The 22,286-nt window shown below is 38.8% G+C and overlaps 2 long non-coding RNA genes across 2 annotated transcripts in view; both read left to right on the top strand.

The window, feature by feature from the left end:
* LOC141381591 (uncharacterized) overlaps window positions 1-22,286 on the top strand; it is a 419,099-nt gene that overhangs the window by 336,662 nt on the left and 60,151 nt on the right. The gene's annotated exons all lie outside the window — the stretch shown is intronic.
* On the top strand, window positions 1,825-21,791 carry LOC141381592 (uncharacterized). The gene is made up of 2 exons (XR_012401893.1): window positions 1,825-3,177; window positions 21,079-21,791. It is a non-coding gene; the product is annotated as an uncharacterized lncRNA (long non-coding RNA).

Here is a 22,286-nt window from a genome sequence, read left to right as displayed (position 1 = left end):
ATTTTGAGTTTGACATGTAAAGAGTTAATAAAGATCTTTAATGACTGGCTAAGGGTCACTTTTTTGAGTAACTGACATGTTTAATCAAGTTACTCAAGCAGAAGCGCTACTAGACAGACATAGTGAGTCAGTTCAAGTCAATTTGTAGTGGTGTAGTTTACAAAAAGCACCAGAGGACGATGTGATGCATTAAGGATTGATTAAATCTTTTTTTTTGAGATGTAGTTCACAAAATTCATCACGTTAAATTAAAGATCAATAAAGTCAGTGTAGTTCACGATTTACTAGAGGAGGGTGAAACAATGTTCATTTTAACAATGTAGTTCATGAAAAATCACCACAGGAGGGCGCAATAACGTCAATTTATGATGTAGTTTACAAAAATCACCACAGGAGGGCGCATTAACGTCAATCTGTGATGTAGTTTACAAAAATCACCACAGGAGGGCGCATTAACGTCAATTTGTGATGTAGTTTACAAAAATCACCACAGGAGGGTGCATTAATGTCAATTTGTAGTGATGTAGTTTACAAAAATCCCCACAGGAGGGTGCATTAATGTCAATTTGTGATGTAGTTTACAAAAATCACCACAGGAGGGCGCATTAACGTCAATTTGTTATGTAGTTTACAAAAATCACCACAGGAGGGTGCATTAATGTCAATTTGTAGTGATGTAGTTTACAAAAATCACCACAGGAGGGCGCTTTAATGTCAATTTGTAGTGATGTAGTTTACAAAAATCACCACAGGAGGGCGCTTTAATGTCAATTTGTAGTGATGTAGTTTACAAAAATCACCACAGGAGGGCGCATTAATGTCAATTAGTGACGTAGTTTACAAAAATCACCACAAGAGGGCCAATTAATCAATTTGTAGTGATGTAGTTTACAAAAACCACCACAGAATGGCGTCTTAATGTCAATTTGTGATGTAGTTTACAAAAATTACCACAGGAGGGCACAATAAAGTAAATTTGATGTAGTTAGCTAAAACCACCACAGGAGGGTGTTACAGTCCATTTGTAACAAAGTTGTTCCCATAAACTGCCAGAGGAGGGTGCAGCACACTTAAATTTATTATAGAGTCTATTAAACTAACACAGGTCAAATCTCTGCAGGCTCAGTGGTGCAAGGAATAATGAGCTGTGACAGTAGTCATGAGGTTGTGAGTTCAAATCCCTCTCTCAATTATGTTAAATTGTAATCATTAAATACGACAAAATCGCTTAAATGCCCCACTTCACTGTGAATCCATGGTGGGTCAGTGGATTAACATGTGCTCTGAGAATAAGATGATGATAGAGACATGGGTTCATGACACACGAAGAGGTTACTCAGTTTATTATTAAAATCACAGCTCGGGTAGAGTCAAACATCAGTTCCAGCAAGTGTTCAGACATGGAGATCTGTGGCTCTGTGGTAAGAGCGCTGCCCCACGGCTTCAGGGGTTGCTGGTTCAAGGCCAGCCAGAACTCTGCGATATGAGTGAATGGTGAGTGAGTGTGAGGCGCGCCTGAAGAAGGGGGGATACCAGTTCGGTCTCCCCCTGGAGCTTCCGGAGCCGTGTCCAGCAGGGGTTATACTTTACAGCCTGGCAAAAAATTTAAAATGAACTGTATAAAAATTCTGGACCTGCGTCCCTTCCCCACCCGTTTCGGTTACCATCATTTACTTTGTAGAGGAGTGACCCTCCACAAAGCAAATGATGGTAACCGACATGTGGAACAGACACACACACAACCAATCACACACATGATGTACATCACCTGTGCAGCAGCAGATGATAGTCATCAGTACAGTCAGTGTCTGTCCACTCGTCTCTGCTTCTGTTCAACAGGCTTACAGTCCACAACACTTCACTGATCCTGTAGAGTCGACACACAAATCAACACATTATTACACACACTGAATATCTGATCTAACAATAGACAAATAGACAAATATTACATATGTATCAAATATTGCGCCCTCCTGTGGAGATTTCTCTGAACTACACTTTTGCAAATCTTGAATCTGCTGAATTTAAAATATTCGCCCTCTTGTGGGGATTTTTGTGGACTGCACTGCTGCCGCTCTAAAATAATGAACGTTTCTCCCTCCTGTGGAGATATTTCTGAATTACACCACTGCGAACTTGATGAATTTAAAATGTTCGCCCTCCTGTGGTGATTTTGGTGAATGACACCACTGCATATCTAATAGTATGAATTTAAACATTTCGCCCTCCTGTGGAGATATTTCTGAATTACACCTTTGCAGTTCAGTTGATTTGAAAGATTGTGCTGATGTTTTTCCTGAACTTCAGCACAGCAAATGTAAAGCACTGAGATTTCACCTTCCTGTGGCGCAGCTGTAGTTCTGTGTATTTTCCTCCACTGATGCTGACAACCAGAAACATTTTAATGTGTAAAAGGAAGCAGAAAGTCTTGAGGTCTAAACTAAAAAAGTAATTATTATTAAATAGAGACTTATCATCAAATGCTAAATATCACAGTTTTTATGGGGATCTTCAAATGACAGAGAGGCTTGAGTAAACTGAGGTCATCGTGAGCAAAGTTCTGCTTCCTGTTGAAGCGAGTCGTTTTCTGTCTTCATCTGTTTCAGGAAGGATCAAAATCTGTTCTTGTTGACTTTATTATTATGATTATTTGAATCAGTTTTTAATCTTTGACATGATTTTGATCAGTGACTGAAGTTAAACATGACCTAATGTAGTGATGTGTTCAGCTGAAGCGTCTGTGTCTGTCAAATCTCTATTTTCAGGATCTGGGTAATTCTTCAACTACGAGCACTTTTATGTCCTTTGATCAAATATCCAAACATATATATAATTTTGTTCAAATTCCTCTTTCTTTGTCAAACTAACAATAAAACCTACTTAAAAATGTAAAACCAAAACAAAATGAGGGTAAATAAGAGTGTTTTGTATATATGAAAGGCTTGTATCAATTCAAAGTTAATCGGTGAAGCTATTTTTCATTATTTTTCACAATAAACTGTTGAAATGTCATTTCCATCACCACACACATTATTAAAAACATTTAAAAAGTTCTCATCACACATTAAAGTGTATTCACAATGTATGAGTTCATGCTCTATTTAATATACAAATTCAGTTTATTTATTTTCTAATAAGCTCTTAACCAAATTAATATTAAGTTTTAGAGTGTGACAGGTGTACAATTCAGCACACAACTAATTTAGCAGACACAAATGATAATTTTTACCAACAAAAATACGAACACATTTCCTTTACTAAATGCCTTATAAAGATGACTGGCTGCTTTATTTTTAATCCTATATTGTATTAAGTCGTTCATTAAGTTTTATATTATAAGTATTTCTGTTGCTGAATGAAAACGCAATGAGTGGATGAAAAAAAAATTGTAAACTCTGCAAGAGGCAGATTTGGTCAGTCTTTCTCCAATAGTATCTGCATGCAGACTTGGATTTTTCTGCGTTAAAGTGCAGATCCCATCCGCTCCACTAGGTGGAATCAGCGAGCTGCTCTTTTAGCCTGAACACCTTTGACAACAGCGACACCAGATCAGCACAGGTACACCGTTTTACTGGCGTCAAGTTGAGCTCCAGTAGCAGATGACAGCTCAGTGACAGACTCATAATGTCAGTCAACAGCAGATATTACAGCCCGACAGCGAAGAAAAGCCACACCAAGTGCAGAAATGGAGAGTAACGCGACTCACCTGTAAGGGACTTTGCTTGGTTGGTTTAGTTTGTAGTGATGTTGTTGTAGTGTTTGTGTTCAGTCATTGCTCTCTCTCTCTCTCTCCTCTGCAGCAGTGAAGATACACACGTGTGTCTGTTGTGTTTCTGCTGCAGATATTTGAGCTGCGCTCAACAGCTGACGCTCCTCCACACGCTCCTCCACATCCAGGCGGATTCACAGCTCCAGGAAAGGTATTTATGAGCTCATATTTCCAGTAGAGAGTCCAGAAAGTGTGTTTGTTGTGCTGCTGCTCTGTCGCGTGTTTGTTGGGGGAGGGACTTTCTGTGGAGAGCATGTGATTGGCCAGATTTGGTGTAGAGTCATCAGTACAGTATGAGGAGACTTTAGAAGTAAATGATGATATTTTCCAGTGTTTAATTGTGTTTAGTGACATTTAAAGCCCCACAAGCAGCTGTAAGATAATTTGAAACATGTTCATGTGTCTGATTGAAGAATAAGCATGTTTTCCACATTTTGAATAGTGAAATATAGTAATATATTCGCATATGATGCAGTTTACATTTATTTAAAATAATTTACATTTGATATGAATTATTTGTGTTTATTTAGTTTTTTTTTTTTTTAAATGTGTAGAATGTGGTTATCCTCCCATTGGAGAAAGAAATGTGGGTTTATGTGTGTGGTGATGGTGTAGTGGTCAGAGCACACATCATGACATCTGAAGCTGTCACAGCATACCTGGGTTCAAATCCAAGAGCTGCTGCTGCTTTTTACTGCTGAGATAATTAGAAAAAAAACAAAGTATTGTTATGTTTGTGTTCCCCCACCTCCTAATTACCTTGCTATTTGTACCTTCGTTGGTGTGAGCCACACATCGAGGTGGGTTTCGTACCCAGGCCTCTGCCGTAACCTTGTCCACCGCAACCATATGTTCATCCACTAGCCCATCATGGCTTTCATGCTCCTTGGGCTTCTTTGTTTGACTGAATCCCAGCAAGTGACAGTAAAGTAAGCAATAGTTGGGTTCGAACCCATGTCTCCTGTATGCCAGTCTAAGGCTCATCCGCTGAGCCATGGGGCTTGACATTTTGCAATGGTTGTTTTGTGAGCCAAATTGCAAAGAACTTTGTCAAACCTTGGTCATGATGAAAACAGTGATAAAGCCTCATTCAGAAACATTGTTCACCATCTAGACTCAGTGGCTCAAGTCATAAACTATTGATCTTTAATCAAGGAGACCCGGGTTCAAACCTCACTATGGCTAATGTCCATCTTGATCTCATTATACTGACCAGGAGCCCCTGATGATGGAACGAAACCCATGATGAGTGAATAAACACAAGTTCTCTGAGGAAGAGACTCATAAAGACAAGAGTTCAAATCTGACCTGTATCTCGATCTGGCAGAAATGAGATACGATCCTTCACACTTCTAAATAGAAGGCGAACGCTCATCCTTTGAGCCACAGGGTTTGACATTTGGCAAAAGGTTTTTCGTGGCCCAAATTACAAAGAATCATGTGGCATACCTTGGTCGTGATGAGAATAGTGATAAAGCCCCAATCTGACACCTCTTTCACTGTCCAGACTCAGTGGCTCAGGTCTTAAAGTATCGAGCGTTAATCTAGGAGACCCGGGTTCAAACCTAACCATGACTAATGTCCCACTGAGTTCATTATGTTCACCAAGATGATGGACGCTGATGTGAAACTAATGATGGTTGATGAGTGAATAAACACAAGTTCTCTGAGGAAGAGACTCATAAAGACAAGGGTTCAGATCTGACATATATCTTGTTTTATTGAATCAGCTCACACACAGGTCAGCAGTCCAACATCAGTTCCAGCAAGTGTTCAGACATGGAGATCTGTGGCTCTGTGGTAAGAGCGCTGCCCCACGGCTTCAGGGGTTGCTGGTTCAAGGCCAGCCAGAACTCTGCGATATGAGTGAATGGTGAGTGAGTGTGAGGCGCGCCTGAAGAAGGGGGGATACCAGTTCGGTCTCCCCCTGGAGCTTCCGGAGCCGTGTCCAGCAGGGGTTATACTTTATAGCCTGGCAAAAAATTTAAAATGAACTGTATAAAAATTCTGGACCTTCGTCCCTTCCCCACCCGTTTCGGTTACCATCATTTACTTTGTAGAGGAGTGACCCTCCACAAAGCAAATGATGGTAACCGACATGTGGAACAGACACACACACAACCAATCACACACATGATCTACATCACCTGTGCAGCAGCAGATGATCATCATCAGTACAGTCAGTGTCTGTCCACTCGTCTCTGCTTTTGTTCAACAGGCTTACAGTCCACAACACTTCACTGATCCTGTAGAGTCGACACACAAATCAACACATTATTACACACGCTGAATATCTGATCTAACAATAGACAAATAGACAAATATTACATGTGTATCAAATATTGCGCCCTCCTGTGGAGATTATTTTGAATTACACCTTTGCAAATCTTAAATCTGCTGAATTTAAAATATTCGCTATAACAGCACCTTCTTGTGGTGATTTTTGTGAACTGCACAGCTGCCATTCTAAAATACTCAAATGCAAAGTTTCTCCCTCCTGTGGAGATATTTCTGAATTACACATTTCCAGATTTATTGATTTGAAAGATTGTGCTGATGTTTTTTCTGAATTTTAGCACAGCAAATGTAAAGCACTGAGATTTCACCTTCCTGTGGCGCAGCTGTCGTTATGTGTATTTTCCTCCTCTATTGCTGACAACCAACATTTTATTGCCCTCGTTTAGAGATTTCTCAGAAGTACACCATAACAAATCTTATGAGTTTAAAATATTATAAAATATATTACTCTTGTGCTGATGTTTGTAAACTGCACTGCTGCTGTTATAAAATAATGAAGTTAAACGTTTCACGCTTGTGTAAAGATATTTCTGAATTACACCTTTGCAAATCGAATGATTCTGAGGTGCTGCATATTCTGCATTGATTCAATAAGTTCAATTGTTCTCTGATATTTAGTAGGTTTGTGATTTGTTTAGGTAAACCTCCAGAAACAGTTTAATATGCTCATTCATTTCCTATAAAATATGACTAGAGTCAGAAGGTTCATATCAACCATATTTATGAATTTGAGTAAGCTGTGATCTGACTTGCGGCCTGCATTATTGTGTTATGGATAAATTTAGGCTACATTATAATTAAACTTAACAAAAGAGACCGGCAGAGATTTATTCTGTTGTATTTTGAAGCTCTGATATAAAACAGGCAGAATTAATATCAACCTCTGCTTCAACTGTTGGTGTTTAATAAAGTGTTTTGCAGTTCTTTCACTTCAGAAAGATTACAGTAATTGACGATTTTTAAATGTGCATTTTGTAGTATGTACACACTTATACTCAGCAGACTACAAAATACTCTTATATAGATCAAAATGGCAGAGGACTGAGCAGTGCACTGAATGTGGATAATATGAATGTGTTTGTGAATCAGCTGATGTCCACAGTAGACTGTAAACAAACACAGTGAAACTCTGCTATTGGACATCTCCACTGATTTATTTATTCTTCAGGACTCAAATTCTTAAATTTGACATAAAAATTGTGCAGCATCCATAGAAACGTCTGAAATGTTTATTTGACAAGCACATACCAACTTCATCTGCAGTAAAGACAGTAAAACAAATCAATACAGCTTCAGCTGCTCTCTGTTTAAAGTCACATTTTCTCAGTTCAAGCGGACATTCACTGATCAGTTTGTTTATGTTTTACATTTTATTCAACAATATTTTTTATGTTGAGCCTGAAATCAATAGTTTTTTAAAAATTGTTTCATATTTTAATGATAATTATTTGATATTTCTACACTGTCAATCAAAAATATGCCCTGAAACTCTAAATAAAGTGAGAAAATTAATCACTTATGAATGATTAGATGTTTGAGTATATGCTTTAAACATTAAAAATTAGTTAAACAGACAGACATGTAGCAAAACTGTGCTCACGATGATCTGAGTTTAGTTCCTGCCTCTCTGCCGATCCTGATTTAAATAGTATTTATTTATTCAGCGAGCTGCTCTTTTAGCCTGAACACCTTTGACAACAGCGACACCAGATCAGCACAGGTACACCGTTTTACTGGCGTCAAGTTGAGCTCCAGCAGATGACAGCTCAGTGACAGACTCATAATGTCAGTCAACAGCAGATATTACAGCCCGACAGCGAAGAAAAGCCACACCAAGTGCAGAAATGGAGAGTAACGAGACTCACCTGTAAGGGACTTTGCTTCGTTGGTTTAGTTTGTAGTGATGTTGTTGTAGTGTTTGTGTTCAGTCATTGCTCTCTCTCTCTCTCTCTCCTCTGCAGCAGTGAAGATACACACGTGTGTCTGTTGTGTTTCTGCTGCAGATCTTTGAGCTGCGCTCAACAGCTGACGCTCCTCCACACGCTCCTCCACATCCAGGCGGATTCACAGCTCCAGGAAAGGTATTTATGAGCTCATATTTCCAGTAGAGAGTCCAGAAAGTGTGTTTGTTGTGCTGCTGCTCTGTCGCGTGTTTGTTGGGGGAGGGACTTTCTGTGGAGAGCATGTGATTGGCCAGATTTGGTGTAGAGTCATCAGTACAGTATGAGGAGACTTTAGAAGTAAATGATGATATTTTCCAGTGTTTAATTGTGTTTAGTGACATTTAAAGCCCCACAAGCAGCTGTAAGATAATTTGAAACATGTTCATGTGTCTGATTGAAGAATAAGCATGTTTTCCACATTTTGAATAGTGAAATAAAAATATATTTGCATATGATGCAGTTTACATTTATTTAAAATAATTTACATTTGATATGAATTATTTGTGTTTATTTAGTTTTTTTTTCAAAATGTGTAGAATGTGGTTATCCTGCCATTGGAGAAAGAAATGTGGGTCTATGTGTGTGGTGATGGTGTAGTGGTCAGAGCACACAGCAGGACATCTGAAGCTGTCACAGCACACCTGGGTTCAAATCCAAGCACTACTGCTGCTTTTTACTGCTGAGATAATCAGAAAAACAACAAAGTAATTCTATGTGTGTGTTCCCGCTCTAATTACCTTGCACTTGTAGTGGTGTGAGCCAGACATCGAGGTGGGTTTCGTATCCAGGCCTCTGTCGTTACCTTGTCTACCGCAACCATGTGTTCATCCACTAGCCCATCATGGCTTTCAGTCTGTCAGTTGCTGTTTGGGCCACACTGTCTGATTGAATCCCAGCAACCGAAAGTAAAGTAAGCAATAGTGGGATTTGAACCCATTTCTCCTGTATGGCAGGCAAAGGCTCATCCACTGAACCACAGGGCTTGACATCAGGCAGTAGTTGTTTTGTGAGCCAAATTACAAAGAAACATATGTCAAACCTTGTTTATGATGAAAACAGTGATAAAGCCTCATTCAGACACATTGTTCACCATCTAGACTCAGTGGCTCAAGTCATAAACTATTGATCTTTAATCAAGGAGACCCGGGTTCAAACCTCACTATGGCTAATGTCCATCTTGACCTCATTATACTGACCAGGAGCCCCTGATGATGGAACGAAACCCATGATGAGTGAATAAACACAAGTTCTCTGAGGAAGAGACTCATAAAGACAAGAGTTCAAATCTGACTTGTATCTCGATCTGGCAGAAATAATATTCGATCCTTCACACTTCTAAATAACAGGCGAACGCTCATCCTTTGAGCCACAGAGTTTGACATTTGGCAGCAGGTTTTTCGTGGCCCAAATTACAAAGAAACATGTGTCAAACCCTGGTCATAATGAGAATAGTGATAAAGCCCCAATCTGACCTCTCCTTCACTGTCCAGATTCAGTGGCTCAGGTCTTAAAGTATTGAGCTTTAATCTAGGAGACCCGGGTTCAAACCTCACCATGGCTAATGTCCCACACAATTCATTATGTTCACCAAGATGATGGACGCTGATGTGAAACTAATGATGGTTGATGAGTGAATAAACACAAGTTCTCTGAGGAAGAGACTCATAAAGACAAGGGTTCAGATCTGACATATATCTTGTTTTATTGAATCAGCTCACACACAGGTCAGCAGTCCAACATCAGTTCCAGCAAGTGTTCAGACATGGAGATCTGTGGCTCTGTGGTAAGAGCGCTGCCCCACGGCTTCAGGGGTTGCTGGTTCAAGGCCAGCCAGAACTCTGCGATATGAGTGAATGGTGAGTGAGTGTGAGGCGCGCCTGAAGAAGGGGGGATACCAGTTCGGTCTCCCCCTGGAGCTTCCGGAGCCGTGTCCAGCAGGGGTTATACTTTACAGCCTGGCAAAAAATTTAAAATGAACTGTATAAAAATTCTGGACCTTCGTCCCTTCCCCACCCGCTTCGGTTACCATCATTTACTTTGTAGAGGAGTGACCCTCCACAAAGCAAATGATGGTAACCGACATGTGGAACAGACACACACACAACCAATCACACACATGATCTACATCACCTGTGCAGCAGCAGATGATCATCATCAGTACAGTCAGTGTCTGTCCACTTGTCTCTGCTTCTGTTCAACAGGCTTACAGTCCACAACACTTCACAGATCCTGTAGAGTCGACACACAAATCAACACATTATTACACACGCTGAATATCTGATCTAACAATAGACAAATAGACAAATATTACATATGTATCAAATATTGCGCCCTCCTGTGGAGATTATTTTGAATTACACCTTTGCAAATCCTAAATCTGCTGAATTTAAAATATTCGCTATAACAGCACCTTCTTGTGGTGATTTTTGTGAACTGCACTGCTGCCATTCTAAAATACTAAATTTCAAAGTTTCTCCCTCCTGTGGAGATATTTCTGAATTACACCACGGCGAATCTATTGACTTTTAAATATTTGCCCTCGTGTGGTGATTTTGGTGAATGACACCACTGTAAATGTAATTGAATGAATGTAAACATGTCGCCCTCCTGTGGAGACATTTCTGAATTACACATTTCCAGATTTATTGATTTGAAAGATTGTGCTGATGTTTTTTCTGAATTTTAGCACAGTAAATGTAAAGCACTGAGATTTCACCTTCCTGTGGCGCAGCTGTCGTTCTGTGTATTTTCCTCCTCTATTGCTGACAACCAACATTTTATTGCCCTCGTTTAGAGATTTCTCAGAAGTACACCATAACAAATCTTATGAGTTTAAAATATTATAATATATATTACTCTTGTGCTGATGTTTGTGAACTGCACTGCTGCTGTTATAAAATAATGAAGTTAAACGTTTCACGCTTGTGTAAAGATATTTCTGAATTACACCTTTGCAAATCGAATGATTCTGAGGTGCTGCATATTCTGCATTGATTCAATAAGCTCAATTGTTCTCTGATATTTAGTAGGTTTGTGATTTGTTTAGGTAAACCTCCAGAAACAGTTTAATATGCTCATTCATTTCCTATAAAATATGACTAGAGTCAGAAGGTTCATATCAACCATATTTATGAATTTGAGTAAGCTGTGATCTGACTTGCGGCCTGCATTATTGTGTTATGGATAAATTTAGGCTGCATTATAATTAAACTTAACAAAAGAGACCGGCAGAGATTTATTCTGTTGTATTTTGAAGCTCTGATATAAAACAGGCAGAATTAATATCAACCTCCGCTTCAACTGTTGGTGTTTAATAAAGTGTTTTGCAGTTCTTTCACTTCAGAAAGATTACAGTAATAGCCGAGTGATTGACTATTTTTAAATGTGCATTTTGTAGTATGTACACACTTATACTCAGCAGACTACAAAATACTCTTATATAGATCAAAATGGCAGAGGACTGAGCAGGGGTCCGTTCTTCGTACCTCGCTTAAATGATCTAAGATGATTTGGCAGATTCTGCATCTTTTCATCTCGATAACTGATCTCTCGCTAATTTGGTTCTTCAAACAAGTTCGCGAATCAGATTAGAATGTCTGGATAAACTGATCTGAGATCGCTGCGTGTGTTGTGAAGTACAGATCTATCGATCCTCGAAATCATGATCAGCAATTCAACGATTGGCTGACGGCACAGCAGCGTAATGACATCATCTGATTAATATTCAATTATCCATGTGAGCAAAATTACATCAAATTAGCAGTAAACCGTTTGTCAAATATGACACGCAATAACCTTCCACATTTGTTGTGAGCTGCAGGCTTTACACTTTCATGTGTCAAGTGTATTCATCATGTATTTCAGTGCATATCAGTGTATTTAGTTCTACATTTAGAAAATATTGTCTATATTATAGTAGCCGTTTTTTAATCGGTGTAAAGAATAACTGGTCTTTTACAAAAGCATTTTGATATTGGTAAAGGCGTCTGCAACTTTTGTGAAGCATCAAATCACTATTAACTATCAAAACATGTTTATGACTGCATAAATGTATTATTGCTTTAAAAAAAAGTCACATATTCTGCATTTCTATCATACACAATTTGTACTAAAGCGATCTAAAACGTTCATATCAATAAGTTTTCTCTGTGCACCACCAGGTGGCAGTCTTTGTACTTTAATTTCGAGGGTGCAGATTGCATACGTTTTATTAATATGTATAACTTTATTTTATTAATGATTATAACTTTATATATATATATATATATATAGTTAAAAAATATGTACCATTTTCCCAAGTGTATATAACTACTACTGTAAGATAATATCAGAATTCAGAACATACTTTCTGTATTATCTTTGCTTGACCTGAGCCGATCTAATCCTGTTTATATGAATTGAACCTGCTCCCGATCAGGTTTGACCTAGCAGAACTGTTGCTATGACAACAACTCTCGGATCAGCTTTGAAGAACTAAACGATCCTGGATCGTGTCAAATCGTCAACATCCAAATCCAGCTAATTGAGTTATCCACGTACGAAGAACGGACCCCAGTGCACTGAATGTGGATAATATGAATGTGTTTGTAAATCAGCTGATGTCCACAGTAGACTGTAAACAAACACAGTGAAACTCTGCTATTGGACATCTCCACTGATTTATTTATTCTTCAGGACTCAAATTCTTAAATTTGACATAAAAATTGTGCAGCATCCATAGAAACGTCTGAAATGTTTATTTGACAAGCACATACCAACTTCATCTGCAGTAAAGACAGTAAAACAAATCAATACAGCTTCAGCTGCTCTCTGTTTAAAGTCACATTTTCTCAGTTCAAGCGGACATTCACTGATCAGTTTGTTTATGTTTTACATTTTATTCAACAATATTTTTTATGTTGAGCCTGAAATCAATAGTTTTTTGAAAATTGTTTCGTATTTTAATGATAATTATTTGATATTTCTACACTGTCAATCAAAAATATGCCCTGAAACTCTAAATAAAGTGAGAAAATTAATCACTTATGAATGATTAGATGTTTGAGTATATGCTTTAAACATTAAAAATTAGTTAAACAGACAGACATGTAGCAAAACTGTGCTCTCGATGATCTGAGTTTAATTCCTGCCTCTCTGCCGATCCTGATTTAAATAGTATTTATTTATTCAGCGAGCTGCTCTTTTAGTCTGAACACCTTTGACAACAGCGACACCAGATCAGCACAGGTACACCGTTTTACTGGCGTCAAGTTGAGCTCCAGTAGCAGATGACAGCTCAGTGACAGACTCATAATGTCAGTCAACAGCAGATATTACAGCCCGACAGTGAAGAAAAGCCACACCAAGTGCAGAAATGGAGAGTAACGCGACTCACCTGTAAGGGACTTTGCTTCGTTGGCTTAGTTTGTAGTGATGTTGTTGTAGTGTTTGTGTTCAGTCATTGCTCTCTCTCTCTCTCCTCTGCAGCAGTGAAGATACACACGTGTGTCTGTTGTGTTTCTGCTGCAGATCTTTGAGCTGCGCTCAACAGCTGACGCTCCTCCACACGCTCCTCCACATCCAGGCGGATTCACAGCTCCAGGAAAGGTATTTATGAGCTCATATTTCCAGTAGAGAGTCCAGAAAGTGTGTTTGTTGTGCTGCTGCTCTGTCGCGTGTTTGTTGGGGGAGGGACTTTCTGTGGAGAGCATGTGATTGGCCAGATTTGGTGTAGAGTCATCAGTACAGTATGAGGAGACTTTAGAAGTAAATGATGATATTTTCCAGTGTTTAATTATGTTTAGTGACATTTAAAGCCCCACAAGCAGCTGTAAGATAATTTGAAACATGTTCATGTGTCTGATTGAAAAATAAGCATGTTTTCCACATTTTGAATAGTGAAATATAATAATATATTCGCATATGATGCAGTGTACATTTATTTAAAATAATTTACATTTGATATTAATTATTTGTGTTTATTTAATTTTTTTTTTCAAAATGTGTAGAATGTGGTTATCCTCCCATTGGAGAAAGAAATGTGGGTTTATGTGTGTGGTGATGGTGTAGGGGTCAGAGCACACAGCATAACATCTGAAGCTGTCACAGCATACCTGGGTTCAAATCCAAGCACTGTCGCTACTTTTTACTGCTGAGATAATCAGAAAAACAACATAGTAATTTTATGTGTGTTCCGGCTCTAATTACCTTGCGTTGGTGTGAGCCAGACATCGAGGTGGGTTTCGTACCCAGGCCTCTGTCGTTACCTTGTCCACCGCAATCTTGTGTTCATCCACTAGCCCATCATGGCTTTCAGTCTGTCAGCTGCTGTTTGGGCCACACTGTCTGATTGAATCCCATCAACCGAAAGTAAAGTAAGCAACAGTGGGATTTGAACCCATGTCTCCTGTATGTCAGGCAGAGGCTCATCCACTGAACCACAGGGCTTGACATCAGGCAGTAGTTGTTTTGTGAGCCAAATTACAAAGAAACATATGTCAAACCTTGTTTATGATGAAAACAGTGATAAAGCCTCATTCAGACACATTGATCACCATCTAGACTCAGTGGCTCAAGTCATAAACTATTGATCTTTAATCAAGGAGACCCGGGTTCAAACCTCACTATGGCTAATGTCCATCTTGACCTCATTATACTGACCAGGAGCCCCTGATGATGGAACGAAACCCATGATGAGTGAATAAACACAAGTTCTCTGAGGAAGAGACTCATAAAGACAAGAGTTCAAATCTGACTTGTATCTCGATCTGGCAGAAATAAGATTCGATCCTTCACACTTCTAAATAGCAGGCGAACACTCATCCTTTGAGCCACAGAGTTTGACATTTGGCAGCAGGTTTTTCGTGGCCCAAATTACAAAGAAACATGTGTCAAACCCTGGTCATCATGAGAATAGTGATAAAGCCCCAATCTGACCTCTCCTTCACTGTCCAGACTCAGTGGCTCAGGTCTTAAAGTATTGAGCTTTAATCTAGGAGACCCGGGTTCAAACCTCACCATGGCTAATGTCCCACACAATTCATTATGTTCACCAAGATGATGGACGCTGATGTGAAACTAATGATGGTTGATGAGTGAATAAACACAAGTTCTCTGAGGAAGAGACTCATAAAGACAAGGGTTCAGATCTGACATATATCTTGTTTTATTGAATCAGCTCACACACAGGTCAGCAGTCCAACATCAGTTCCAGCAAGTGTTCAGACATGGAGATCTGTGGCTCTGTGGTAAGAGCGCTGCCCCACGGCTTCAGGGGTTGCTGGTTCAAGGCCAGCCAGAACTCTGCGATATGAGTGAATGGTGAGTGAGTGTGAGGCGCGCCTGAAGAAGGGGGGATACCAGTTCGGTCTCCCCCTGGAGCTTCCGGAGCCGTGTCCAGCAGGGGTTATACTTTACAGCCTGGCAAAAAATTTAAAATGAACTGTATAAAAATTCTGGACCTTCCCCACCCGCTTCGGTTACCATCATTTACTTTGTAGAGGAGTGACCCTCCACAAAGCAAATGATGGTAACCGACATGTGCAAGACAAACACACACACATGATCTACATCACCTGTGCAGCAGCAGATGATCGTCATCAGTACAGTCAGTGTCTGTCCACTCGTCTCTGCTTCTGTTCAACAGACTTACAGTCCACAACACTTCACTGATCCTGTAGAGTCGACACACAAATAAACACATTATTACACACGCTGAATATCTGATCTAACAATAGACAAATAGACAAATATTATATATGTATCAAATATTGCGCCCTCCTGTGGAGATTTCTCTGAACTACACTTTTGCAAATCTTGAATCTACTGAATTTAAAATATTCGCCCTCTTGTGGGGATTTTTGTGGACTGCACTGCTGCCGCTCTAAAATAATGAATGTTTCTCCCTCCTGTGGAGATATTTCTGAATTACACCACTGCGAACTTGATGAATTATAAATGTTCGCCCTCGTGTGGTGATTTTGGTGAATGACACCACTGCAAATCTAATAGTATGAATTTAAACATGTCGCCCTCCTGTGGAGATATTTCTGAATTACACCTTTGCAGTTCAGTTGATTTGAAAGATTGTGCTGATGTTTTTCCTGAACTTCAGCACAGCAAATGTAAAGCACTGAGATTTCACCTTCCTGTGGCGCAGCTGTCGTTATGTGTATTTTCCTCCTCTATTGCTGACAACCAACATTTTATTGCCCTCATTTAGAGATTTCTCAGAATTACACCATAACAAATCTTATGAGTTTAAAATATTATGATATATATTACTCTTGTGCTGATGTTTGTGAACTGCACTGCTGCTGTTATAAAATAATGAAGTTAAACGTTTCACGCTTGTGTAAAGATATTTCTGAATTACACCTTTGCAAATCGAATGATTCTGAGGTGCTGCATATTCTGCATTGATTCAATAAGCTCAATTGTTCTCTGATATTTAGTAGGTTTGTGATTTGTTTAGGTAAACCTCCAGAAACAGTTTAATATGCTCATTCATTTCCTATAAAATATGACTAGAGTCAGAAGGTTCATATCAACCATATTTATGAATTTGAGTAAGCTGTGATCTGACTTGCGGCCTGCATTATTGTGTTATGGATAAATTTAGGCTACATTATAATTAAACTTAACAAAAGAGACCGGCAGAGATTTATTCTGTTGTATTTTGAAGCTCTGATATAAAACAGGCAGAATTAATATCAACCTCTGCTTCAACTGTTGGTGTTTAATAAAGTGTTTTGCAGTTCTTTCACTTCAGAAAGATTACAGTAATAGCCGAGTGATTGACTATTTTTAAATGTGCATTTTGTAGTATGTACACACTTATACTCAGCAGACTACAAAATACTCTTATATAGATCAAAATGGCAGAGGACTGAGCAGTGCACTGAATGTGGATAATATGAATGTGTTTGTGAATCAGCTGATGTCCACAGTAGACTGTAAACAAACACAGTGAATCTCTGCTATTGGACATCTCCACTGATTTATTTATTCTTCAGGACTCAAATTCTTAAATTTGACTTAAAAATTGTGCAGCATACATAGAAACGTCTGAAATGTTTATTTGACAAGCACATACCAACTTCATCTGCAGTAAAGACAGTAAAACAAATCAATACAGCTTCAGCTGCTCTCTGTTTAAAGTCACATTTTCTCAGTTCAAGCGGACATTCACTGATCAGTTTGTTTATGTTTTACATTTTATTCAACAATATTTTTTATGTTGAGCCTGAAATCAATAGTTTTTTGAAAATTGTTTCATATTTTAATGATAATTATTTGATATTTCTACACTGTCAATCTGTCAATCAGATCAGCACAGGTACAACGTTTTACTGGCATCAAGTTGAGCTCCAGCAGATGACAGCTCAGTGACAGACTCATAATGTCAGTCAACAGCAGATATTACAGCCCGACAGCGAAGAAAAGCCACACCAAGTGCAGAAATAGAGAGTAACGCGACTCACCTGTAAGGGACTTTGCTTCGTTGGTTTAGTTTGTAGTGATGTTGTTGTAGTGTTTGTGTTCAGTCATTGCTCCCTCTCTCTCTCCTCTGCAGCAGTGAAGATACACACGTGTGTCTGTTGTGTTTCTGCTGCAGATCTTTGAGCTGCGCTCAACAGCTGACGCTCCTCCACACGCTCCTCCACATCCAGGCGGATTCACAGCTCCAGGAAAGGTATTTATGAGCTCATATTTCCAGTAGAGAGTCCAGAAAGTGTGTTTGTTGTGCTGCTGCTCTGTCGCGTGTTTGTTGGGGGAGGGACTTTCTGTGGAGAGCATGTGATTGGCCAGATTTGGTGTAGAGTCATCAGTACAGTATGAGGAGACTTTAGAAGTAAATGATGATATTTTCCAGTGTTTAATTATGTTTAGTGACATTTAAAGCCCCACAAGCAGCTGTAAGATAATTTGAAACATGTTCATGTGTCTGATTGAAAAATAAGCATGTTTTCCACATTTTGAATAGTGAAATATAATAATATATTCACATATGATGCAGTTTACATTTATTAAAAATAATTTACATTTGATATTAATTATTTGTGTTTATTTAATTTTTTTTTTCAAAATGTGTAGAATGTGGTTATCCTCCCATTGGAGAAAGAAATGTGGGTTTATGTGTGTGGTGATGGTGTAGTGGTCAGAGCACACAGCATAACATCTGAAGCTGTCACAGCATACCTGGGTTCAAATCCAAGCACTGTCGCTACTTTTTACTGCTGAGATAATCAGAAAAACAACATAGTAATTTTATGTGTGTTCCGGCTCTAATTACCTTGCGTTGGTGTGAGCCAGACATCGAGGTGGGTTTCGTACCCAGGCCTCTGTCGTTACCTTGTCCACCGCAATCTTGTGTTCATCCACTAGCCCATCATGGCTTTCAGTCTGTCAGCTGCTGTTTGGGCCACACTGTCTGATTGAATCCCATCAACCGAAAGTAAAGTAAGCAACAGTGGGATTTGAACCCATGTCTCCTGTGTGTCAGGCAGAGGCTCATCCACTGAACCACAGGGCTTGACATCAGGCAGTAGTTGTTTTGTGAGCCAAATTACAAAGAAACATATGTCAAACCTTGTTTATGATGAAAACAGTGATAAAGCCTCATTCAGACACATTGTTCACCATCTAGACTCAGTGGCTCAAGTCATAAACTATTGATCTTTAATCAAGGAGACCCGGGTTCAAACCTCACTATGGCTAATGTCCATCTTGACCTCATTATACTGACCAGGAGCCCCTGATGATGGAATGAAACCCATGATGAGTAAATAAACACAAGTTCTCTGAGGAAGAGACTCATAAAGACAAGAGTTCAAATCTGACTTGTATCTCGATCTGGCAGAAATGAGATTCGATCCTTCACACTTCTAAATAACAGGCGAACACTCATCCTTTGACCCACAGAGTTTGACATTTGGCAACAGGTTTTTCGTGGCCCAAATTACAAAGAAACATGTGTCAAACCCTGGTCATAATGAGAATAGTGATAAAGCCCCAATCTGACATCTCCTTCACTGTCCAGATTCAGTGGCTCAGGTCTTAAAGTATTGAGCTTTAATCTAGGAGACCCGGGTTCAAACCTCACCATGGCTAATGTCCCACACAATTCATTATGTTCACCAAGATGATGGACGCTGATGTGAAACTAATGATGGTTGATGAGTGAATAAGTTCTCTGAGGAAGAGACTCATAAAGACAAGGGTTCAGATCTGACATATATCTTGTTTTATTGAATCAGCTCACACACAGGTCAGCAGTCCAACATCAGTTCCAGCAAGTGTTCAGACATGGAGATCTGTGGCTCTGTGGTAAGAGCGCTGCCCCACGGCTTCAGGGGTTGCTGGTTCAAGGCCAGCCAGAACTCTGCGATATGAGTGAATGGTGAGTGAGTGTGAGGTGCGCCTGAAGAAGGGGGGATACCAGTTCGGTCTCCCCCTGGAGCTTCCGGAGCCGTGTCCAGCAGGGGTTATACTTTACAGCCTGGCAAAAAATTTAAAATGAACTGTATAAAAATTCTGGACCTGCATCCCTTCCCCACCCGTTTCGGTTACCATCATTTACTTTGTAGAGGAGTGACCCTCCACAAAGCAAATGATGGTAACCGACATGTGGAATAGCCACATACACACACAACCAATCACACATGATCTACATCACCTGTGCAGCAGCAGATGATCATCATCAGTACAGTCAGTGTCTGTCCACTCGTCTCTACTTCTGTTTAACAGGCTTACAGTCCACAACACTTCACTGATCCTGTAGAGTCGACACACAAACAAACACATTATTACACACGCTGAATATCTGATCTAACAATAGACAAATAGACAAATATTACATATGTATCAAATATTGCGCCCTCCTGTGGAGATTTCTCTGAACTACACTTTTGCAAATCTTGAATCTACTGAATTTAAAATATTCGCCCTCTTGTGGGGATTTTTGTGGACTGCACTGCTGCCGCTTTAAAATAATAAAGGTTTCTCCCTCCTGTGGAGATATTTCTGAATTACACCACTGCGAACTTGATGAATTTAAAATGTTCGCCCTCGTGTGGTGATTTTGGTGAATGACACCACTGCAAATCTAATAGTATGAATTTAAACATGTCGCCCTCCTGTGGAGATATTTCTGAATTACACCTTTGCAGTTCAGTTGATTTGAAAGATTGTGCTGATGTTTTTCCTGAACTTCAGCACAGCAAATGTAAAGCACTGAGATTTCACCTTCCTGTGGCGCAGCTGTAGTTCTGTGTATTTTCCTCCGCTGATGCTGACAACCAGAAACATTTTATTGTGTAAAAGGAAGCAGAAAGTCTTGAGGTCTAAACTAAAAAGTAATTATTATTAAATACAGACTTATCATCAAATGCTAAATATCACACAGTTTTTATGGGGATCTTCAAATGACAGCGAGGCTTGAGTTAAACTGAGGTCATCGTGAGCACAGTTCTGCTTCCTGTTGAAGCGAGTCGTTTTCTGTCTTCATCTGTTTCAGGAAAGATCAAAATCTGTTCTTGTTGACTTTATTATTATGATTATTTGAATCAGTTTTTAATCTTTGACATGATTTTGATCAGTGACTGAAGTTAAACATGACCTAATGTAGTGATGTGTTCAGCTGAAGCGTCTGAGTCTGTCAAATCTCTATTTTCAGGATCTGGGTAATTCTTCAACTACGAGCACTTTTATGTCCTTTGATCAAATATCCAAACATATATATAATTTTGTTCAAATTCTTCTTTCTATGTCAAACTAACAATAAAACCTACTTAAAAAAATGTAAAACCAAAACAAAATGAGGGTAAATAAGAGTGTTTTGTATATATGAAAGGCTTGTATCAATTCAAAGTTAATCGGTGAAGCTATTTTTCATTATTTTCACAATAAACTGTTGAAATGTCATTTCCATCACCACACACATTATTAAAAACATTTAAAAAGTTCTCATCACACATTAAAGTGTAGTCACAATGTATGAGTTCATGCTCTATTTAATATACAAATTCAGTTTATTTATTTTCTAATAAGCTCTTAACCAAATTAATATTAAGTTTTAGAGTGTGACAGGTGTACAATTCAGCACACAACTAATTTATTTCACTGACAAATGTATAATTATTATCGATATTGTGGAAATATTTGGTTAAACTAGAAACAAAAATGATCTTAGACAATGTTTGACTGCCATCATTTATGTCATTTAGAAATATAAGCTGTATATTGAGATGTGCTGGAATTGACATTTGTTCAGTTCACGATGGAGAAAATGTTTCTCTTCTTATCTAAGTTTGTCCTCTTACAGATCTTAAAACTAGACAAAGTGTTTAAACTTATGAGGCTATGTTACGTTAATTTTGAACAAGTTTTTTTTACTCAACTTCACAAGGCTAAAAGTGCCCGTAGTTGAAGAATGGCCCATCTACCAAGCCAGGTCAGAGGTCATGGAGAGCTCTCGAGGGGAACTGGATTCCTGGTGGATTAAAACAACTGATTCCTGAGTTTTTCTATTTTATGTGTAAATTCTCTGTTACGTAATTTTCTTTGTATGTAGGCGAGATTTTCTGTTTTAGTGTAAGGCAGGGAGATTGGCCAGCGAACTCAATGCCAGTGTGAAGCTCTCCTGCCGCAGAACCACAAACTATCTCCAGTAAATTATTTTAATTTCATTGAATCTGCGGCTCAGAGTCTTCTCTTGATCTGACACAGCAGTCGTTTTGGTCTCAACTGTTCATTTCCCTCCTAACAATGTCAAAATAATTATTAAAGCATATACTCAATCATCTAATCATTCATGGGTCATTATTTGTGCTCACTTTATATTGAACTTCAGCACAAATGCTTGATGAACAATGTGGAAATATCAAACCAATACGAATGTAATATGAAACAATTTCCAGAAGCTGATGATGACAGACTTGACATCAAATATTGATCAATTAAATGCTAAACATGAATATTGAACCTCCAAGCTTGTGACTTTCTCACCATGATGTTCTTCACTCCAGATGATCATTTAGCCTGTAGGTAATTAATGCGCCACTCATCAATAAAGACACATAGAACTTGTTTGATGAGCTCTTATATTGGGGATGCAGAATGTTTTCATTGCTTACAGATTTAATTGACGCAGACACAAATGATAATTTTACCAACAAAAATACGAACACATTTCCTTCACTAAATGCCTTATAAAGATATAAAGATGACTGGCTGCTTTATTTTTAATCCTAAATTGTATTAAGCCGTTCAATAAGTTTTAAATTATGAGTATTTCT

Source organism: Danio rerio, chromosome 4, assembly GCF_049306965.1.
Source record: "Danio rerio strain Tuebingen ecotype United States chromosome 4, GRCz12tu, whole genome shotgun sequence".
In the NCBI taxonomy this organism is placed as follows: Eukaryota; Metazoa; Chordata; class Actinopteri; order Cypriniformes; family Danionidae; genus Danio; species Danio rerio.
The sequence above is the reverse complement of the archived record's forward strand: the minus strand, read 5'-3'. Positions and strand labels throughout refer to the sequence as shown.